The following is a 19,725-nucleotide window of genomic DNA, read 5'->3' as shown; positions in this document are numbered from 1 at the left end:
ACAACAAACTTTTTCTTCTAAAACAGCAAGCTTGATATTACTCTCACACCACACTGTTAAACACACATTGTAGCTCTGTCTTGGTCTCTGCTAACAATCATAAAGAGATCTCAGACAGTTCCTAAGAATCAGGTTACAAAAATGTAGTTGACTCACATGCAAGGACATAAAAATTCCAGTGAGATAAAAGCATCCCTGTTTACATAGCAATTCTGCTTCATTAGACTCAATGTCGTTTCATTATATTCAATGCCACTTAGTTTTGATGTTCATTTCAAGGCTGCTTATTTAAATCAAATAAATAAGCAGACTGGGGAAACAACAAAACTGTGTTGAATGCAATGTTGAAATGGGGTTTAATATGGAACGAAATCTATATATATTGTTCTAGTTAAGAAAGTACCGCTGTTTGCTTACATATCTACCATACAAACTCTATAATAAAACCAAATTTGGCTTCAGATATCTGACACTAAATCCAGCAAGCAGAGAGACTCTTGCCTGACACTGCTCAGAGGCTATTCAGAATAGAGACATTTTTTTCCCCTATTTACACACGCTTTCTGCTAGGTGAGATTAACTCTTGTTTGGGGCTTTAAAGAAATTGGGTTAGTTTCCCTCCCACCCCACCCCCCTGAGATGATTTTCACTTGTTAGACTTAATGAATACAACCATTTGATGGCTAAAAAAGCCAGGGGACATGGGCTGGTACCTTTGAGGCAGAACAGACTACGCACTACACTGTAAAACAGCCTACTTTCTTGAAATGCTTTTCATCATATTTCTTATACGCAAGAGCACAAACCCACTAAGGGTTTAATTTTTCATTTTATTGTAAGCTATTTTGCACATCTTGCTATAGGGTTTCCCTGAAAGTGCATAAACTTATTTTAATTGTTCCCAGTGCTGACACCCATTTAATTAAATGATAGTACTATTGCAAGATTTATTATACAGAACCAGAGACTTTTCAAAAGCAGCAATGGAACATATAATAGATGTGTCACATTTTAAAAGCCTAATTAAATCTATTGTTTCTCTATGTCCTCAGTATGTTTCTCTCAAGTGTAAGATATAATTTTAAATGGCTGAGATGTTTATTTCAGTAATCATATGAGCCACATCCACATTTAGGATGGTTGCTCCTGGCAAAGTGAAAGGAGTATTCAGTGTATATGTGGTGGTGCACTGAATAGAACTCAAATAAATGAAAGGACTGACAATAAGAAGCTGTGTTTTGCTCTTTGTGGTTCGCATCTGATGTCCTTGGATGGGAAAGGGAGCTGAGCCAGGCAGAAATCTAGACCCTTTCTTTCCCACTGCATACAGCTCTTGAAGATTTTTCTCCCAAAACCTGAGCCTGATCACTGCAGATATAAACAGTGGGGAGATGGAGAACCAGAGCCTTCCAAGGCAGCAAATCAGTGAGGACAGCAGTGGGTGCAACATCACCAGCATTAGCAAAGGAGCAAGAGCAGGCACACTAATGCTTTCCTTCAGGGATGCCTCCTGGGGCAAGACATTCTGCAGTGCCCCTTCCTCCAGGATGTACCTTATAAATAAAAGCCCTTTCTCTAGAGCTGGCTGGGACAGCAGCAGGGGGGTTGGTGGTTTGGCTTCGGCTTTTTTTAACCACCATGTGTCTTAGCTTTCAGATGCTGAGAAGAAAAATATTTCAGTGATTATTAGGCCAGAGCCAGGCAGGGTTTTCCAAAGTGCCCAGCATTAAGCAGACTCTGCTCTTAAAGATGGAATCTCCCAGCACTTGCAGGGGTAATTAGGCTACAATCTGCCATTCCTAGAGAAATTCCCCTTCATCCTTAATCTCGAAACAGAAGATATGTGAAACATACCAAAAGACAAGCTGAACTCCAGCCAAGATGAAGTATTTCAGCCCATGAGACCAAACTCCTTTGCCTCAGCAGCATTGCAGCAACAGAGCAGACTGCTAGGCTTAGCTCAGAGTTGCTACTGCCATGATCAGAATCACTGTGTTTCATCCCTTCTGCAGTTACCACAATCACAGCTGATTTTTAAGGGCAATCAATACTGCAAGTCCCTAAAAATTAGAATAATAAGAGGCACCAAGAGAGGCAAATTCCCTTGGAGATCATTGGAGATTATCTTAAAGAAGTAAATTCAGTATAAGCTAGATATCAAATGTAATAACTCATGCAAAACACCCTCTGAGGGAGAATTAGAAGCATAGTGGTTATTTAGTCTTCGGCATCTATAACCTTTTATAGTAAGGAATATATTGTAATTATTTAGTCTTAAATAAGTAATCACTTATTTCCTCCTTTAATATTCTGAAAATAATTATATTACTTCAGGTTCATTAACTGTTTCCAGCAGAATAACCAGCTTTATTTAATTAGCTAGATGAAGCTTTTTAGTTACTTTCTTTCTTTCCATCACTGATTAAACATTAGTTTCAGAAGATTAGCAGCTATTTTCTTCCAGTCAATATGCTCCCTAGCTTGTAATCTTCTTTTGAGGAGGAAAAAGACCATGGTAAAAATCAAACTGAAATGCTATGATTACTTAGAGAAAACATCAATGAGAAATAGGGTTTGCTGAACTCTTTCATTCACAGAATCACAGAATCCCAAGGGTTGGAAGGGACCTCAAAAGATCATCCAGTCCAACCCCCCTGCAAGAGCAGGGTAACCTAGAGTACATCACACAGGAACTTGTCCAGGCAGGCCTTGAATATCCCCAACCTAGGAGACTCCACAACCTCCCTGGGCAACCTGTTCCAGTGCTCTGTCACTCTTACAGTAAAGAAGTTCTTCCCGATGTTAACGTGGAACCTCCTATGCTCCTGTTTACTCCCATTGCCCCTTGTCCTACCACTGGATATCACTGAAAAAAGCCTAGCTCCATCATCCTGATACCCACCCTTTACATATTTGTAAACACTGATGATGTCACCCCTCAGTCTCCTCCAAGCTAAAGAGACCCAGCTCCCTCAGCCTCTCCTCATAAGGGAGGTGTTCCACTCCATCATCTCTGTGGCTCTGCCCTGGACTCTTTCAAGCAATTCCCTGTCCTTCTTGAACGGGGGGGCGCAGAACTGGATGCAATATTCCAGATGCAGCCTCACCAAGGCAGAGTAGAGGGGGAGGAGAACCTCTCTTGACCTACTAACCACACCCTTTCTAATGCACCCTAGGATGCCATTTGCCTTCTTGGCCACAAGGGCACGTTGCTGGCTCATGGTCATCCTCCTATCCACCAGGACCCCAAGGTCCTTTTCCCCTTCACTCCTTTCCAGCAGGTCAGCCCCCAACCTGTACTGGTACATGGGGTTGTTCTTCCCCAGATGCAAGACTCTACACTTGCCCTTGGTGAATTTCATCAAGTTTCTTCCCACCCAACTCTCCAGCTTGTTCAGGTCTCCCTGAATGGCAACACAGCCTTCTGGTGTGTCAGCCACTCCTCCCAGTTTAGTGTCATCAGTGAACTTGCTGAGGGTACACTCGGTTCCCTCATCCAGGTCGTTGATGAAAATATTAAACAGCACTGGTCCCAGCACCGACCCCTGAGGGACTCCACTAGTCACAGACCTCCAGCTAGGTTCTGCCCCATTGACCACAACTCTCTGCCTTCTTCCTTTCAACCAGTTCTTGATCCACCTCACTACCTGATCATCAAGCCCACACTTCTTTAGCTTATCTATGAGGATGCTGTGGGAGACAGTATCAAATGCCTTACTGAAATCAAGAAAAAACACATCTACCGCTCTACCATCATCCCTCCACCTAGTTACTTCCTCATAGAAGGCTGTAAGGTTGGTCAAACATGACTTCCCCCTGGTAAAACCATGTTGGCTGTTCTTAATGACACCCTCATCCTTGGTATGTCTAGAGATGGAGTCAAGAATAAGTTGCTCCGTCACCTTTCCAGGGATGGAGGTAAGGCTGACCAGTCTATAATTACCCAGGTCCTCCTTCTTGCCCTTCTTATAGATTGGTGTGACATTTGCCATCCTCCAGTCCTCAGGCACCTCTCCCATTTCCCACGACTTACCAAAGATGATGGAGAGTGGCTTAGCAATGACCTCCATCAGCTCCCTCAGCATCCACGGGTGTATTCCATCCGGACCCATCGATTTATAGATGTCCAGATTGCATAGCTGATCCCTAACCCAATCCTCATCTACCAAAGCAACCTCCTCCTTTGTCCTGACTCCTTCTGGGGCTACAGGAATCTGGGGCCCCTGGGGAGAGTCTGCAGGAGTAAAGACAGAGGCAAAGAAGGCATTCAGCACCTCTGCCTTCTTTATATCCTCTGTCTGCAGGGCACCCACTTCGTTCAGCAGCGGGCCTATATTGCCTCTTGTGTTAATTTTATTTGCTATGTATTTGAAGAAGTCATTTCTATTGTCCTTAACACGACTAGCAAGATTAAGTTCCAAGGAGGCCTTAGCTGTCCTAATTGCCTCCCTACATCCTCTAACAACTGTCCTATATTCCTCCCAAGTGGCCAGCCCCTCCTTCCATAATCCATAGATTCTCCTTTTCCACTTGAGTTTGTCCAGCAGCTCTTTGTTTAACCATGCTGGTCTCCTAGATCCCTTACTTGATTTCCTACCCATTGGGACGCTCTGATCCTGAGCTTGGAAGAAGTGGTCCTTGAGTGCTGACCAACTACCTTGAGCCCGTTTACCACCTAGTACCCTTTCCCGTAAGACTTCCCTTAGCAGTTGATTGAAGAGCCCAAAGTTGGCCCTTCAGAAATCCAGAACTGGGACCTTGCTAGGTATTCTATTCCTCCCACACAGGATCCTAAACTCCACCATCTCATGGTCACTGCAGCCAAGGTTGCCATTGACCATCACCACTTCAATCAGACCCTCCTTGTTTGTGAGTACTAAATCAGCAGCGCTCCTCTCCTAGTCGGTTTGTCCACCATTTGCATTAAGAAGTTATCGTCAATGCACTGGAGGAACCTCCTAGACTGTGAATGATTGGCTGTGTGAGCCTTCCAGCAAATATCGGGGTAGTTAAAAGCCCACATGAGGACCAAGGCATGTAGTCACAAGGCTGCTTTCAGTTGCCTGTAGAAAGCCTCATCAACTCCTTCGTCCTGATCAGGTCTATAATAGACCCCCACAACTGTATCACCCACACCAGTCCGTCCCTTAATTTGTACCCAGACATTCCACTTGCTCCTCATCTGACCCCGGACAGAACTCAATACATTCTAGTCGCTCTCTCACATAAAGAGCAACTCCACCACCTCGCTTTGCTGACCTATCTTTCCTAAAAAGGACATAGCCATCCATGAGCACATTCCAGTCATGTGAGCTGTCCCACCATGTCTCTGTAATTGCCACTAGATCATAAACTTTAGACCGCACACAGACTTCTAACTCCTCCCGTTTATTCCCCATGCTGCATGCATTGGTGTACAGGCATTTCAGGGAGCAAGCAGAGCATGCTGATGGCACCCTTGGGAGGCAGGAGGCTTTCTGGTCTTCATTAATACTAGAACAATGCCCCACTAGTTCAAACCCAGCTACAACCCCTTCACACTTTGAATCTAACCTGAAGCTCTGTGAGTGAGCTCTGCTAACTCTTGTCCTAGTACCCTTTTTCTCCTGTGGGACAGGGTCTAAACAACTATCCTTTCCCACAAATGAAACAATAGATAGTCCTCCCTAGTCCGCCATCCTTCAAGCCCTAGCACGTATCTCTTGGTCTTGTCCCTAACAGGCCCAGTTAAATCCCCTCCCCCCTTCATATCTAGTTTAAAGCCCTGTCAACAAGTCCTGCTAACTCCTGCCCCAAAACCCTTTTCCCTCTCTGGGACTGGTGTATCCCACCTGCCACCAGCAAACCAGGTGTCTCATACAGCAGCCCATGATTGAAAAACCCAAAACCCTGCCTTTGGCACCAGTCACGTAGCCATACATTAATCTGCAGACTCTTCCTATTTATCTCTTCACCCTTGCTTGTAACAGGTATGGAGGCAAACACCACTTGCACTCCAGACCCTTTAACCAGCCGTCCCAGGGCCCTGAAGTCTCTCTTCATTGCCCTTGCCCTCCTTGTAATAATTTCATCACTGCCAACATGAAAAACCAGCAACAGATAGTAGTCAGAGGGCTGCACCACATCAGAGAGTTTCTTTTTAACATCTCTAATCTGAGCCCCAGGTAGGCAGCAGACTTCCCTGTGGGATGGATCCGATCGACAAATGAGCCTTTCTGTTCCCCTCAGAAGGGAGTCACCCACCACAAGTACTCTTCTTCTTGGCTGGGGAAGTTCTAAGGCATGGGGGTGAGTGACAAGCCCTAGGTGACTCACTAGATAGATTTACCTCTCCATCTCCATTTACCTGGCCCAGTAGTTCCAAGACCTCATACCTGTTATTCAAGGGCAACTGGGAGGAAGGAAGGGATTGCGAGGGTTTTTGCTTACCTCTCCGAGGAGGGACCTCCCTCCATACATCCTTGTCCCTTAAGTTTGCTCCTTCTGTCTGATGGTAGGAGGGAACGGGATCCATCACTTGTTCAACCACTTCCCTCTGCCCTTGCCTTAGGGTGTGGCTCCACCAATCTACTTCACTTTCTCGTTCTCTGATGGCTCTCAAACCTTCTACCTCCTCCCTGAGGTACATAGGGACATAGTTCAACCACCTGCCTGAGCAGATCATTTATTTGCTCACAGCGAACACAAGCAGTGTCACTGGCTCCCTCCATTACAAGTGCCAGGCTCAGGCATTCGCTGCAGCCAGAGGCCTGCACGGCCGCATGTCTGTGGGAAGGCTCAGTCTGGATACACACATTATTCCTCACTACCGCTTTTGATCGTGTTGTGACCATGATCTATCTGGTCAATCGATCCATCTACATCTCTCCACACAAACAAGCACTCCTTCTCCTCCTGTGCTCCAGGTGAGTCCTCTTGATGAGGCAGTTATCCTGCTCACCTGCCCTCACAAACTGCCTTGCAAACTGCCTCGACCCACTCTGTTTGCCCCACTCTCTGGGCAGGTTTTTAACCACTCACAGTTGGTGCCGCTCCTCCTGGCTCCGGCCCCGCTGATTCAGCCCCTCACAGGAGCTGAGCTGCCGGCTCCTGGACAAGTCCTGTTGAGGACTTGAGGCTCCCTCCTCAGTGGCTCTTGTCTCTCTGAGGTGAGGCTCCTGGACACTGATCTCCCCCCACTCCGCTCCGGCGTTGCAGGTGTCCTCTCTCCAGCTACTCCCCTCAGCAACTGACCCAGAATGGCCGTTGATGGCCGGTTTGAACCTGCCGCTGAGCCTCCTGGCTCCGCCCCCGGTGAGTCAGCCCCTCATGTGAGCTGAGCAGGCAGCTCCTGGGCAAGTCCTGTCGAGGACTTGAGGCTCCCTCCTCAGTGGCTCTCATCACTCTGAGGTGAGGCCCCTGGACACTGATCTCCCCCTGCTCCAATCTGGTGTTGCAGGGGTCATCTCTCAAGCTACTCCCCTCAGCAACTGACTCACTATCCTGCCCTTAGCAGTAGAAATAGTGAAATGCTCAAAAGCAAAGGGAATGCTACTTGTAAGTGAACAGGTTCTTTTGCTATACCTTTTGTTATTGAGCAAGAACTGTGCTCTGGGTAGTCTCAGAGGGACACTGGCATGAAGTAAGTATAAACCTAATGTAATATATCAACTGTATATTCCACTCAGCCAGCTTTGCTGGCAAAGCACATCCTTTCACAGGCTGAAATATGAGCTCTCCCCATCAAATTCCAGCAGGGGAAATGACCATCACATTATGGGTACTGAATATTCTGGATTTATTCTTTTCCTTGAAACTGACTTCAGGCAGCTCCTGCTGCAGCAAATGCTACATGTTGTCTGTACAAGTGGCAAGGAAACCTTGCCCCTGCATGCTTCAGCTGCTCAAAAAGGACAGAATATTAAAGTCCTGTACACATGAGAACTGTGTTTTGAAAAACACAGTTCCATCTCAAACTCTCTTTCAAATTTAAACAGGGGAGATTTAGGTTGGGTATAAGGAAGAAATTCTTTACTGTGAGGGTGGTGAGGCACTGGCCCAGAGAAGCTGTGGCTGCCCCATTCTTCGCAGTGTTCAAGGCCATGTTGGACAGGGCATGAAGCAATCTGGTCTAGTGGAAGGTGTCCCCCATGCAGGGGGCTGGAACTGGATGATTTTCAAGATCTCTCCCAACTCAAACCATTCTGTGATCCTATTCTATGTATGCTACGCTGTAAGAAAAGGGTGGTGAATAGGAAGGAAATGGCGAAAGTAAGGAAGAAAACGCCTTGGAAATGGATGCTCTCTGCATCTTTATCAAAACCACCACCATGGAATATTTTTATCAACAGTTTACAGTCCTATTCACCAGTCACTGCAGTCATTAGCCACTTTCAAAACAAAAACAACAAAAGACAAAACAAAGACAACAAAACTACTGCATTACAAAAATCAACAACTTCATAGAAACAAGGTCCAACTACACCAGCTCTCAACTACTGTCTTATCTCAGATTTTAGCAAGAAAAAGAAAAGAACTCCATGTTTATAAAGCATAAAAACACAAGCATGAAATTTTACATTACTTCTTTCCCTACCAAAAGAAGCAGTGTCTCAGCTTCCTTTGCCTGTTAAATTTTGTTCCTGTCACAAACTGCATTTGCTTGCAACAGCAAAACCAGAACTTTCATCTGTCCTTGCAGCACATTCCCTTGGAAGCAAGCACAGCCAAGAGAATGCACACACCTACTGCAGACTTCAGAATGCTGCAGTGTTTTGATGTGCCACAAGTTTCAAGTAGTGGGTTAACAGGGGATTCATGATTGGTATATGGGTTGCTGGTGAAGGCATAAATCTATTTCATTACAGATAATAAACATCTGAACTGAAAAGCCAATTGATTTTAACAGAAAATTGCACATTCCTATAGATTGCAATTTTTAACTATTATTCATTGTTACTTATTCTGTGCTCAAGACTTCTTTTTTCTGCTTATATTGTAGAAACACAGATCTAAACTGTCAACTACATCAAAGATTTCTTTATATTTGACAACATAAAATGACTTTACTGCAAACTACATCTACACTTCTTACGAGGTCTTTTATTACTCGGGTATAAAGACACAAGTTTTAAGGCAGACCCTCTACCTGTTCCCATTTTGATGATAACACGCTTGAGTTGCAAAAAAGCTGCAGGTGTGCCAAACAGCCAAAACCAAATCAGAGAGTAAAATTGTAACCACTATTATTTCTGCTTACTGGTTGTTACCATGCTATTTTTTGCTAGCTTCCTGAGCTATCAGCTAACGTGAAGGCCACCTCTGACCTGCTCTGGTACACAGATGGATGAGGTCAAGCCCTGCTCATAGCATCCAAGTCAAGCATCAAACTAACACAGAATCAGTTTTATATGAAGATATGGATAAATAAGGAAGATAAACGTAATAAGAATGTCTAATTCAAATTCCTACATGGCACATGCAATGAGTGTTCACATAATGGCCCCTACAGCAGAGGGAACTGTGCACTGTAGGCAGGTTTTGGAAAGAGCCTTGTTTATTTCCCCGGTCAATACCCAACCAGCTGACAGCTAGGATTCAGACACCATTTAAAACAGCTGTCAGTATACTTGTTTACATGATCTCTCTGAGCATTATATACATTTTACAGTGGGTAAAATCTGTCTAGAACTCAACAAAACGGGCCCACCTATTGTCTGGGTATTGTAAGCAGGATGAAAGAGACATCAAATCATTCTTCCTTTTTAGGCAAGTGATGGCATCACAAAGCAAGAAAAGACTTCAACCTCTCATTTCCTCCCTGCATAAGCAGTTACAAAGTTAGAGACAAGCCTTTACAAAGGAAGGACTCAGTGTGGGTCTGTATAAAGAATGAGGGAAAATTGTTAGCAGGTGGCACTTCAGTTCCTGTATTCCAAAAGCAAAACCAAAGCTGGAATGTAACTTAAATTCTGCCTTTGAAGCAAAGTTTCTCCTTTAAACATTATACATCTAGGCAGGTTATTGCAATTCCCTCCAAGAACAATGCTATTGGGGTGTCTTCAGTTTTAATAAGCAAAGTAATAGAGCCACAAATTCTTCAAGATTAAAGCAAAGATGTTGGTTGTTTTCCCGTTTCTTTTAACCCGACTGATAGTGTTAAGCAGGTTGTTCCATTTCCCTGTCCCTCAAAACCTGCTTGGCAACAAAACCAGAGGATGAAGCCAACAGCTCCAAGTCGGATACAGCACTGATATTAGACACCAACTTTATTGAGTCTGGCAACTTAGTCCTGCCTGCCACAAGAAACTTGCACCAAGAGCAAGTTCACTGCTGCAGTTTAGCCAGTCTGTATTAAGAGCTCTTCATTAAGCAGAGGGGCCCTAACTAAGGGGTACAACTAAGATGTTGAGTCAGCGTTAACTGGCAAATAACAGATTGTTACTGACTCTAACCCTCTCCAGACTTCCAAAAATCTCTTTCAAAACTTGTGGGCTTGACAGCCATTTCACAAATGCTATTTCCTTCCGGCTCTAAGCCTCTCTGCTGGCTCTGTCCTGCTTTTCTGTACTTTGCTGGCATATCAGAGCTCTGAAAACTATCACTTTCTCTAAATTTCCTAATCCATGCTCATTGCCAGTGACTTTGTTCTGTTCCTTTTTAGTGCTGTCTTTCCTGATTGACTAAACGGCAGATCTTTCAGCAGCTGACATGTTTTTCAACTTGCCATTTACAAAATAAGCCTCTAGTCCTCACAGTCACAGAGGGGAGTTGGGAGAGCAGGGACAAAGCAAACCCTGAAAGCAGAAGAGTAGAAAACAAATTAAATCCTGACATGAAGTGATTTGCATGAAAGCTTCATGTGATTTTTAACTCTTTGGGACTCTCATTCTCCTCAGTCTGCAGGCCTCTGTCAGGTTTTGGCAACACAAAACATCATTACAGTCGTCCCCCCACCCACCCCAGTGAATGCACTGTCCAGCCAAGCACAACCACACTGGCTTTCTAAGCTGACCCACTGGAGATAGGTAGCCTGGAAGGCTGTCTTAAAATAGCTCATAACCAAGTCCAGTGTTCATCTACTCTTTTAATTAATCAATTAAAATTGCTTTCCAAGTCATTAGTATAGCACCCTGTGACAGGCTTTCATTGCATCTTGATGATTTAGGACTTTCCCTGATATCTGTAGTTCTGGACTTCTTTTTTAATCTGGTCCACCTGTAAAGTGCAATGAATTTCTGTTAGGCTTTATAGTGACTGTCCTCCCAGTTTAAATCTTCCCAAGAACCTATTTACCTGTGCTTACTATCCAGGTTGTGGTGTAATAAGTCACTTAAATGGACTTTTAATTTGGTTGTAAAACATCAAGAGATGCTGACCAAGATGACTATTATAAGCACGACGCTCTCGTTATAAACATCGTTCTCTTGTATTAAACACATTACAAGGTTAGATGTCTTATGCAGTCAGAGGCTATAAAGGAAGTTCTTCCTGATATTATCAGTATACAGAGTTATCCTGAATATAACAATATTTTTAACCTGGCAGTGGGCCTGATTCTGCCCTGAATTAAAGACTTCATTATGGTTCCTCTCATTTTCTACTGGAACAAGTAAGAGCTGAATACACCTTGGGAGCTAAATGCATGTGTGTACGTGTGGGTTATATATTGCAAAAGCATTGGATAATATTAAGAATATGATATCTTTCCATGGAATGGAGTTACAACGTGTTCTCCCAGCCCTCCCCCAGCTTCTAGAATATCCAAGCAGAGGCCAGGCCATCATTATAGTAGCTACTTTTAAAAACATAACATAAAACTCTTGAAACAGATGGCACAACTGAAGTAGCATTACCTCTAGTTCATCTACAGGCTGATTGAGTCTCCAGACAAGAGGTACTTTATTAGGTGCCTCTCTATCCTTTCCATGCCATTTGCCTCCTATGCCAAGGTTATTTATCTACTCTTTAAGGTTACTGACCAGCAAGCTCTGCATCCTTACAGGTCAGCAATACCACCTCTTAGCAGCACAACCACTTCATTTTTAAGCATAAACTTGAGACCTTATCTCAACAGGGGAGTCTCCAAAAGTCACTACATGATTCTCCCTGCAACTCCATCCCAAACCTTTGCTATGAGGCTTGCAGAACTAAGCAAAAAAAAAGTCCCAGCTACATTTAGGCTGCTAGAGAAACAAGGTCCCTGCTGTCTATCCACACAGGCATTGACCCACAAACCATCTCCTTCGCCTGATGCCTCTACCCATTAGTTCCTATCCACACTCCCATGAGCTCACCGGGATTTGTTTGTACAGCACTTGAGCACACCAGGTCTGTGGCCCATACTGGCTGTTCCCAGGCATAAGTGTAACACAAACCATAAAGAAGTCATTAGCAAATCAAAGGGAAATGGAAAAAAAAAATCCCAGCTTTTCACCCGAAGAGCTTTCCCCACACTTCTTAACTTCCACTTGTACAATTATCACCCCTTGATTTCACTTTATCATCATGGGGCATTTTCCTATTTGAAATTGTTTATTAACCTGAACCAATTTTTTACCATGTATTTACATTTCATCATCGAGCAAGCCTGATTATCTTGAGTACTAATAATAATCAACACATTACTAACACCACTTTACTTTTAAGCCGTGTGACTAAACATTGCAAATTAATTCCAAGCTAATCAGTTTCATTAGCTATGCAAATATTTCTTTGGCTTAAAGCATTCAATCAGATTTAATTTGCTAAGAAAATATTCATTGGGTGTTTATGCAAACCATTCTTGCTTTCCATTAATTGAGGCATGTTACTCTGTGGGGTCTTCATGCAGAAACAAAAAGCTGACAAGAAACTGTTAAACTTGTGCCTTCATTTGCAACTTTCATATTACGGGAAGATTTGAAGGCAGAAAAGAATTCAAGTCAAGAAATCACAATTCCCCCCTTAACAGAATTTAGAATAGATTTAGATAGATTTAAATATAGATACATCATAAATGTTGTCTCACAAGATCACTGTGGTGTTTTTTTACTGCAAGAGTAGTAACACTACATCACAGCGTAGCGTATAAACATGATCTCGCTCATGCCTTAACTCCAAAGTATTTCAGTTTAAAGTGAAGCAAACTTACTTAAGAGAGCTGAGGATGCTAAGGTGCAGAACCATTCCTTACAGAATATATAGATGTGCAGTCAGAGGAGAGTATGCAAGAAATTACTACCATAGACTAGTTGATCACTCCTTTAAGCTTATTTGGGCACACATTTCCTTTCTACCAGTGGATGCTTTGCCTATGTGAAAACACGAGTATTAATGTCATTGAGTAGGGATTTCAGAATCCGGCCTACTGGGTGAATGGCTTGGGCTATAAAAGTTGGATTTGACTGCTTCATCTGGGGAGATGGAAGATGGGAAAGACACACACCTCATGTGGCGGCTTCAGCAAGTATTTACTTCTTCAGTAGATCCTTGCAAGACGGAAGCTATTAATCCATGGATCCACAAACACACAAGTAGCTTTATTTACACCATTCATCTCCCTAAACTCAGTGGGATCAATACACACAACTAACTTCAGTCCCATGAGCACACTCAACTTGTTTTTCATGAGATAGCTCACATCCATGCAAATCCAATAACTGAAAGACATTTCGGACATCAGGGATGAATAAAAAAAAAATAGGCAATCACTTCTTGTCATCACAGTATTCCTCTGAGCAAATACTCAATTTAAATAGTCTAGAATTGAAATAATTCCACTCCTTTAGTTTTCATCCATCACAAATTGAAGTATTCACATTTCTTTTTATACTGAGCCCCTTACTTTAGCAGAATACAAATCCATACAAAGAGCTCATGGGTACATAAAGAGTATCAGATTCTTTCTCCTTCTTCTAAGATTTGATCAAACAGGTAATTATTTATTTAATAAAGATCAAAGCAACAAAGCTTTTTTTTTTTCCTTTTAAGAGACCAGTCACTATTTTTTCCAGTTTCTCAGTTATTAATCTAAAACCCATGCAACTCAAAAATAATGAGGAATGGTGTGAAAAGGAAAAGGGACTATCGTGACCTCTCAATTCTTCACAAACAAGAGATGCATTGGATTAATTTAATCTGTGGGGCTGCAGCAATTACATAAGAACTCACAAGCAGTGCACCCTGTTCCTGTTTATTTTAACCCAAAGCAACCAGCATCCCACAAACATCACTATATTCAGCAGCCACACCAAGAAAAGCCCTCAGGAGAGCAAAGAAAGATTAGGATCCTGTGGCCAGCCTGCCCTTGGGAAGGGACATAATGCACCTGAGAAAGCAAGGAGAAAAAGGAAAGTATGGGAAGCTCCATGAAATGTCCTTCTGATATTTCTCTCATTGTTGTTTCTTCTGCTTTATTTATTATCTTGAAAACACTCTCCTCTCTAGCAGCCACATGTACCATCCAAAACTTACTCTGAGCCAAAGGGAATGAGTTGGAGACAGAAGAGTTGAGCCAAAGGATGCTTGCTGTGTGATCTGGCCATATAGCAACAGCCAGCTGGCAAAGCCAGAACTCTTCCCAATTCTCCTTCATACATGCCTCATCTGTGCAAGGGTGGGCCAGCAAGAGGCACAGCAGGATTGCATCAGACCTGCAGCTGAGGCTGATTTTAGCCTCCTGAGCTTACATGTGAACATAGAGGAATGTAGGGTGACCACAGGCAGAGGAAACCAAAAGGAGTAAGAAAGGAGACTGTGCAGGGGCTGGAAATAGTGAGAAAAAACATCTATAGATGCCAGAGATGTGGGGTAGCAGTGCCCACTTGCAGTTGGACAGGCAGCAAGTGCACCAAGAGAGCTCCACTAGCCTTGAAGACCTTCTCTTCTGAGCATCTTAGGCTGGCATGGCCAGTGAAAGAGCCCAGCACTCACCAACACTCCCTTCAAACACCAACATCAAGCAGTTTGCCCTAACTTTCTAAAAGGCAAACACAAGTGCTTTGTGTACTAATGCCAGTGAAGAGCAAATTAAGGGGCTGTTACCATATTACTCCACAACCATAGCAAGCTTGTGCCAGGAAAGTTTTGTCATTGCCTTCCACAAGGCAGAGAATCCCTTTGGATGCTTACATGGCACCTGCTTCCATCTCTGCTAATTATGGGAGGCAATTATGCAAGGGTCATTCACAGAACATAGCACTAGATCAAGTGATCAAGCTCTCATTTGGCACTAACCCAAAAGAAGAAAATAAAAACCATACAAGAAGTCCTAACTTCCAAGTGTGCAAACTGAGAAACTACAGGAAACAGTGAAGTAAGCTCAGAAAGTACAAGGATTTAAATGGAAACTTCTTTTATCCTTAAATCAACAAATACCTAGAAATCCCCTTTCAGCTGAACAAGAAAACTCACAGAGAAGCATTCCAGACATAACTGGCAGAATACACAACTTAGAAGGATATTAGCAACAATAAACTAAGGTAATGGCAGTAACACCACATCAGCAAAAACGCCTCAGCTAATCTGAGCCAGAAATCATAGAGAAAAACAAAAGCAGGTGAAAATTACAGCAACCTAAAGCACATGAGAAAAATACCTCTTACCTTCCTTTCTGCAAAACAGCAGCTTCCAGAAGCTCAAGCCCCAACCAAAAGCTGCTACTACTCACCCAGAAGGTGAGAAACACAAATCTCAAATCCTCTTAGAACAAGAAAGAGGCCTAACCCCACCCTCCTTCTCCTTATAGGCAGCAGCAATTATTCCCCACGTGAAAACACTTTACAATCAAGCACAAGTCTGCAAGCGTTTCTTCCTCACAGGTGATAGCTATAAGGATTAGCAACTGTGGATCCTGAGTGGATGAAGCTGTTTGCTTCCAGGAACCCCACTCTAGCATGAGCTGGGCTTTATCTTCATGCCTCTGCCCAGAGATCTCTGGATGGCTCTTCATACAATTTGCATCATTTGGGATTGCTTTTTTGGAGGTGTTTAATTTCTTCCATGAGCTGCACAAGAAGCTGACAGACCAAACTTCAGAGACAGGTGCTGCTATGCAGAGAAGTTTGGTATTGGCTCCAACCCTTCAAGCTCAGGTGATACTATTAGCTTTTGCAAAAACACATCACAGCTGAGTGCAGGTAAGACATGGAAGAATTGGGGTCAGTCACCTCCTGGGCCTGTTCCCAAGCATTACGCTAACTCCTTATCCACACCAGTGAAGCACTACTCAAAGAAAAAAAGAGGAGTAAGAGGTTAACCACAAATAAACTGGAAATGTCTGTCATTCAGAACTCCATTCTGATCTCAGTTTTGGTGTAAATTGAAGTGTCTTTCATTTTTCTTGTATTTCTGCCAGCAATCATTAGAAGGTTTTACAGAACAATCTTCCTCTAAAGCTACTAGGCACTGAATATGCAGGGAAAGGGTCTGGTTGTAAGATAATTGAAAACATTCATCTTTCTGGATTTTGGCCTCACAATATAACATACACACACATCTCCTCCATAAACATAATGTCTGTTCTAGCTCATTGCCTAAACAGCTGACAAACTCCATTAATCTGACGTTGAGTTGGGGTGGGATGGGAGAAATAGAAGCTGTATGTTTTGTAAGTTGTATAAGGACAAGCAGAAAAAGTTCCTACATGCTTTATCAGGATTCATGCATTTTTCTGACTGATGGCCAATTACACAACGTCCTGCACCCTTGAAGAGGATCACCCTTGGAAATACTGACCTTGAAATAATGTAACCTTAGTGGATGTCAGTGGAAGAGGTGGGAAAGTGAACAAGCTGAAGACAGATAGCACTATTTCTTTTTGGAACGAACACTAAGATTTGGAATTATTTTCCCCTATAAATCTACACTCTGATTCAAGAACTTCAACTTTCATGGGCTCCAAAAAAATATATTAATAATCCACTTCATAACTTTTAAGTAGTTTTTAATCAATACAGTATGGGCAGTTCTGATTTTACAACAATAGATTGTGAGCTATTGTTCTTACATAATGAACTTGTATTAACTATTAAACCAATATTTAATTATTGAAATTACTGCAGTCCTTTTAGACTATCTCCTATTCATCTCTGCATTGTCAGAATCACACAAGCTGGCCTGCATTATGTAGCAAGTGAAATGCAATGTAATTGCAGCCCTTTTGAACCTGAAAGTCCATGACATACCTGAACCACAATCTCGGGATCTAGGCAGCATGCCATTATTTTTTCATGCAGTATTCAAATATCATGGGAATGGCAAAGTGTACAAAACCCAGTGGAATTTTACCAATTTGGCTACATCTAGCACTAAATTAAAAATATCCAATCTGACTAGGACCATTAAAAAGAGATCAAATATGCCATAGCTATCTTTTTTCCAGGGTGATGTGCCAAAGCAGAGTCAGTAAGAGCATATATTACGGATAAAATGAACAAGGTCAGGTGCAAAACTGCTTCTTACCTTATGAACTTCTGAAGTCACATTTTTATCTCATTTGCAGTGATGTTAATCCAGAGTTCAATCAAATTCAAATTTATGCTGTTATAAATGAGAGCAGAAGTTGGCTCTTAAATTATAGCAGCTAAGCACAACAGATTTTGTTTCCCTTGGAGTGTTTTTAAGCTCCTGATAAAGAGACAGCTTTTATGTCTGTAATAATCCCTTCTTCCTGAATTCAATGAGGTAAGCATCAAACACACACTCAGAAGTGCCGGGCTTCCTTCATTTCTCATGGTGGCTTTAATGTATTTTAAAATAGTTTCTAAATCAGCGCATAATACATGCTAAAAGTGACAGAGGAATCAGGCTCAGACCTGATTGTGATGGCTGTACCACCCTCTTTTGACATTTCAAGACAACAGACAAAAGATAAATAAGAATGTGAAAGAAAGTCTTTGGAAGAAGGGCTGAAAAACTACACCTTACTTAATTATTGGATTTGTGATCCAACTGACATAGGGATTACTGGATCAAAGACCATGGGTTTTGCCATCTAGTGAGAAAAGCTTGCAACTCATCCTACTTCAAGCCATATCCAGTCTTAGGGCTTTTGTTGTGCATCTTGTACATATATAAAGTCACAGCCTGCTTTTTCGGCTCAGTGCCTCTTCCAGGCACTCGGACCTTCTTGCAGACAAGGAGCCCCACCAGTCTCCTTTAACACCTGCAAGTGTATAATTATGTGTGGTTATAAATAAGTAAGACTCAACTGGTGCATCTGGCCCAAGTGAGAAAAATCCTGCCTCCTCTAATCCACTTTTACCCTCCACAGTAGCTCTGGTCCCACCAGTGGGACCCCAGGGTTAAACCACCATTGCACTCATAGCCTCCACATAAAAACAGGCAGTGCTCACAAGATGGTCACAGTCCTCTAATTCATAAAGACATATGTACTAACGATATGACATCATATGAGTGAAGAACAATCAATCAGCTCCAGCAGTACATTGAAGACATGCCCAGTAAAGCAGAGTTACACACACAAACACCCAACCAGAGCCAGACTCTTTTCCAGCTGCTGGTGGAGGAGCCACAGGCCTTTCTCTCTCTCAGCATCCTTCCTCTAGGCTTTACTAGAGGTAAATCACAGGTTTATATGCCCTGGCCAAGGCCCTTCCAAATAATTTAACAATTCCTTTTATTGTGTCAGGAGCTGATACAGATCACAGCACAAGGCTGGCAACAAACTGGGAAGAGAGAATTAATTATTAAGCAACAGGCTAAATAACAGAACCCCTCTTTCCATAGCAAGCTCTCCTATTAATCAGTACTTAGGAGTATGGATGTGGTACAAAGTTAGTTACTACTCACTGTTTTGTGACTATAGTGACATATTTTTTACTAATGTCTTTACAAACATATTTCTTTTTGGAGCTCTGGGCCTGGTTAAGGCAAAAGACAGCAAAACATCAAATATGTGATAAAAAAATAAAGTAATTGAAAGGAACAGACGGTTTGTGTTCAATTTGAAGCAGTATTTGATTAAGTTAGCCCGGTCTTTGTCAGCTCTAATTCAGCTGTAAGTACCATAGTTCAGCATGTTGAGCAGTATATTAGCAGGGCTACAACTATTCTGGGATGTTTTAGGGAAGGCAAAGTTCATCTACAGAATAAAATAACAAGGCATTTTGGGTTTAGTTCACTAAACAGTGCACAGAAGAGCACTGCAGCTTTCCAATACCACAGGGGAAAAAAAACAGAAAAAAGGCAGAAAGCAGCAATTCCTCTGTTTTATATGGTAATTCAGTGAACAGTGTGAAGCACCTCAGAGCTGGGCACAAACTCATGTGATGCCATACAGCCTATTACACTGCTCTTGGTACAACACCTACCCTTAGGATGAAGTATGCATTCACGAATGATGGGATATGAATTACCATTGCATCATTATAAGTCTGCCTGCATGAAGGATCTGAAGCCAAGAAAGCATAATTCATCATGACAGATGTGTGCAGCATCAGACGTTTCTAACTGAGTTTGGGTGGAAGAAATAGTGGAGCATCTGCGGCTGCTCTGCTCTTCAGGCAGAAAGCACAATCCACGGCAGCATACATGCCCGCTGTTATCTTCTGGAAACTAGGAAAGCATATGCTATAGCAGATGCTGCACTGTGATTCCCCCCACCTTGGACTCTGTTAAGGGCATTCAGCTAATTGTAACGCTGTAATTAGTTGTGTTCTGTATCTCAAAAGCCTTTTTTTCTACACATGAGTATTCCATTGGCACCGTTTCTCCGAGGAACTGTAAAAGGCATGTAACAAATGG

Source organism: Melopsittacus undulatus, chromosome 3, assembly GCF_012275295.1.
Source record: "Melopsittacus undulatus isolate bMelUnd1 chromosome 3, bMelUnd1.mat.Z, whole genome shotgun sequence".
NCBI lineage: Eukaryota > Metazoa > Chordata > Aves > Psittaciformes > Psittaculidae > Melopsittacus > Melopsittacus undulatus.
The sequence above is the reverse complement of the archived record's forward strand: the minus strand, read 5'-3'. Positions refer to the sequence as shown.